The following is a 4,271-nucleotide window of genomic DNA, read 5'->3' on the forward strand; positions in this document are numbered from 1 at the left end:
TGGTGAGAACAGGTTGACATAAAACAATGTGTTTCATAATTCAGACGGTGCTGTGCAGAATCTAAGGTGTGCGGCGCACAAAAACAACATTGACAGACTCACCGCCCCTGATCCAGGACCAAACTGCAACGTGGAGCTGGACAGGTCGAGGGTCAAGGGCTACGTGCTTAGGATAACAATGATAAGAAAGAAAACTTAAAAACAGGTCAAAGTCAGCCCCAGTCTTATGTCCGCGGAAACGTTGAGGCTCTACGGATCCAACGGGTTGTTGAGGCGTTTAAGACACGGTTGTTGTGAACCCAGGGGTCTTTGGTGTTTGGTGTCGTGTCCCCATTCCTTCCACCCAGGGTCTTAAACATTTTGACTGAAAGACCTAATGTGGTGACCTTTGACACAGGAAGTGACACGTGGAAGTGCTTCCTTGTTTTCACCTGAGCTGCTTTACACTCAGAGACTGACGGACTTGTAATGTGAAGAGTGGAATCAGTTTACGGCCTTTTAGAGGAGGTGTGTGTGTGTGTGTGTGTGTGTGGGGGGGGGGGGGGGGGGGGGAACATTAAATGCAACACCTCTTTCACAGCTCTTTGGAAATAAGCTACAGAATATGCGCATATGCACGCCCCTATACATACACACGCCCACTCACACACACACCCCCCTAGGTTGTTTCCTCAGTATAGCTTGTCCATCATTACCAGAGCGGTCCGATAAGGCTGGTTTCTGCAGGTATTAACGGTTATATTCGATGGTCCTTTCCAGGGCTCTCTTGGCAGTTACACAAGGTTTCTGACAGATTTAATGGGCAAGCAAATACTTCCAAATCATCAAAAAGGTTGGTTACTGCCACCTTGTGGCAACATCCGTAGGGCAATTTTTTTTTTTTTTTACAATCAATTCATTGCCATAGTGATTTTCTAAGTCTGTGTTAAAAGTTCATCCGGTTCTCGGAAATCACAATCAAATAACCCAAACGGGGCTTCTTTTGGTTCACTCTTGGATACCTTTATCCACCTTCTTCTTTCATCGTGCCATGATGTTGCGTTAATTGTTTTATATTTTGATGTGTTGTGAATTTTGCCAGACTGACGGAGTGTTACGGTGGTTGCTTTTTATTGTGTTCCAGACAAAAGTTCTTGTTGCATATCCTACGTCTTGAGAATGCCAGTGATGGCACCCACTAGAACTGAGCGCTAGCACAGGGTATGAGGTTGGGGATATTCCAACGGTCCCGCCCGGCAGGGCCGTCAAAGATGCTACGGTTTATGGATCCTGTAGTAACTAAATGGGGTTCCACTCTGTTGCCATTGCCATTGGGCTCAGGATTACACTCCTTTGTTGGCACCCCGTCATTTCAATGCTCACTACCAGAAAACCTCAACACACACACACACACACACACACACACACAGGTAATTAACACAGGTAATTAACTTAAACCAGTCTCCACTCCTCTTGTGGTGACAGTTACATTATGTAAACATGAATCAAACAAAGAAAGCAACTTTTTCTTACACCAACAAATATGTGATAGTATGACTATGTGCAATACAGAAAAGACAATATATATAGTTTTCTAAACACCTAATATCCTTCTGGGCGTTTAATACTGAAACACGCTATGTAAAAAAATATATATAATGGTTTATATATATATTGCCTTTCAGTTACAACATGACCCCATGCTGCTTATTATTGTGATTTAATATTATTATTTACGTTATAATTGTTATTATCCTTATTACATGTACACTTATTTTTTTTTATTATGCTATGAGAAATGTTGGATCAGTTCCGTTGCCAAGTGTGCTCGTGTCTTGGGAAGTGACAGTTGTGTACCTCTCTAGTATAGTTGAATGTCAATGAGAAAATCTGCCACTTTGAAAGGCCTCATTAACCATGTTGTCGCTTGCCAAATGTGTCTTTTTTTTTTACGAACGACACCCTCGTGCGATGGAGTATAAACTAACGCGATCAGTGTTTTGATGAAAAAATGGTATAGACTCCTCCCCTTCTGTAATCAGGCTGGCCCCGATTGGGGGAGAGGGAGGAGAATGGGGTGGGTACTGAGACAAAAAAAAAAAAAAGGAGAGATAAGTTACAGACAAATAAAAACAACAACAGGCAGATAAAAAAGAAGAGCATAGCAGTGTTGTGGTTTCATGAAATTTGAAATGAATGAAAAGCTTTCTCTTATTTTACAATGCCGGATATATTTTTAATTTTTTTCCCTATTGTCAAAGTGTTTGGTCAATTTCTTTTTTTATTTATCCAAAAGTGACCACAAGTTTATGAGCGTGCTGGTGACTTCTGTGCCATTTCCTGCATTGGAGCCTTGTTGCCCAGACAGATGCGCTTCATAATTGCCTGTGTTATTTTTCGCTTATTGACAATCAGCCAATTATATTGTTCTCTTCAAGTCAAACTGAGCTGTTTGTTTTTTGGTCTTTGTAATGTCAAACAATTCCAGCAGGATTCTGTATTTTGGCAAGATGATGGGGAGGGGTTAAAGAATAAAGATGACAATTTAAATTAGCTCTGCCACGTGTCAATGCTCTAAATTGAGACCATGTAATTGGTAGAAAGATAAATCCCCATTGGTGTTCATCACACGTTCACACCAAGTTACAATTCATTTTGTTGTCTTCTTTGTATTGAAATGCATTGTTGTTGTTTTCTTTTTGCTTACTCTACATGTGCCTTGTGTGTCTTTAGCACAAACTTACCACCCTCGTGTTTTTAAATGTGATTATCTTAGTCTTTCTCAAGTGGGCGAAAGGTTTTGACTTTGCCCGCACAGGGCCGTACACACATGCACGCACACACACGCACACACACACACACACACACACACACACACACACACACACACACACACACACACACACACACACACACTTTAACAATGTATTCATGTTCACATAAGGGAGAGCATACAATGACACAAATATTGGTGCAGTAAAGACTACATTCACAGAATCATGGCATATGTCTTCATGAAGCACTCAGTCCTCTGTGGGTAATATACCGGTATCTAATTGCGTCTCCACCATAATATTATGGTGGCTGTCAATGGTAGCAGAGACAGCCCAATGCTTCAGCCTTTTTGCCTCCTTTGTAGGCTTTCCAAGTTATTGAAATCCTCTAACCAGCCTGTGCGTATGTGCTAGGCTGCCAAATAAACACACACACACACACACACGTTCACCTGGAAGGACTACTCAGTGACAAATAGCTTTATATATGACAACAATTAGCTTTCTGTGGCAGTTCTCTGGAGTGTGTGTGAGTTGCCTCCTGGACGTGGTTTTGTTTTTCTAAAGGTTAGCGAGTGATGACTGACTTGGCATTCTACACCGTAGAAGTATGAGTGTTAACTTAACTCGGGAGTGTGCACAATTACGGGTCCATTTGGTTCCAGGTGTACACTCGTTTAGTTGCAGACTCATAAGGGTCCATTTGGTTCCATTTGTACACTGTTGAGTTGAATTAACACTGATGTCTTAACTGTGTAAACTGACTTTCTTACTTGTGTAGGCCTATATGTTGCTTTTTCACTTTTGTATTGTTACCCTAGGGACGTCTCATATGTGCCATGATGCTCCTTAACGTATGATACACTTCTGTTATTCTTGAATATATATTTATACGGATATACATGTTTTGTATCTTTATTCTCCTTTTTTCCCCCCCCATTTCCCTTGTGCTAATATTCAAACATCGATGTCTGTGCAGTATTATAGTATTATGGACAACTATATCTCTTTTTTCATATTATGTATGAACAGAATTTGTAAAAGAAAAAAAAAATGCTTTCACTGTCCTCCTGTGTAAAATATATGTATAAATTAAATTAACCAATGTGGACTTGGTTTCATTTTATTGATACATAATGATTACCCAAGATATTATTCAAATTAATATAATGAACTGACTATTGATGAGTTGAAAGAATAAATCCAACATCACATCTCAGTCAACATTCTGAATTTGAAATGTTACAACATAGTAACTGAAAGAAGACATGTTATGCCTTTTGGCCATTTTTGGTCAGACATAATATGCAGACTCTGATACTTCTGTACATCTTTGCTGGCTTTTGTTACATTCAGTGTTAATTTTGTTGACTAAGAAAAGACTAAGACGTCGACTAAGGTTTTTCAGAAGACTAAATAGGAATCCTATAGTCTATTAAACCCAGAACCACTGTTTCCCAAGCAGTGGGTCGGGACCCACGTGTGGGTCGAGGACTCATAAATGCGCTGCGTGTACTG

General features: G+C 40.3%; 1 protein-coding gene across 3 annotated transcripts in view; it reads left to right on the forward strand.

Moving 5' to 3' along the window:
* Positions 1-3,864, forward strand: part of lats2 (large tumor suppressor kinase 2) — a 41,010-nt gene extending 37,146 nt beyond the window's left edge. For all 3 annotated transcript variants that reach the window (XR_014569974.1, XR_014569975.1, XM_083776995.1), the window contains one exon: positions 1-3,864. This exon is cut by the window's left edge. The gene's annotated coding sequence lies outside the window, so the exon portion shown is untranslated.
* Positions 3,865-4,271: the final 407 nt, after the last annotated feature.

The sequence above is a fragment of the Protomyctophum parallelum genome (assembly GCF_964188405.1).
Source record: "Protomyctophum parallelum genome assembly, chromosome: 11".
Classification (NCBI taxonomy): Eukaryota; Metazoa; Chordata; class Actinopteri; order Myctophiformes; family Myctophidae; genus Protomyctophum; species Protomyctophum parallelum.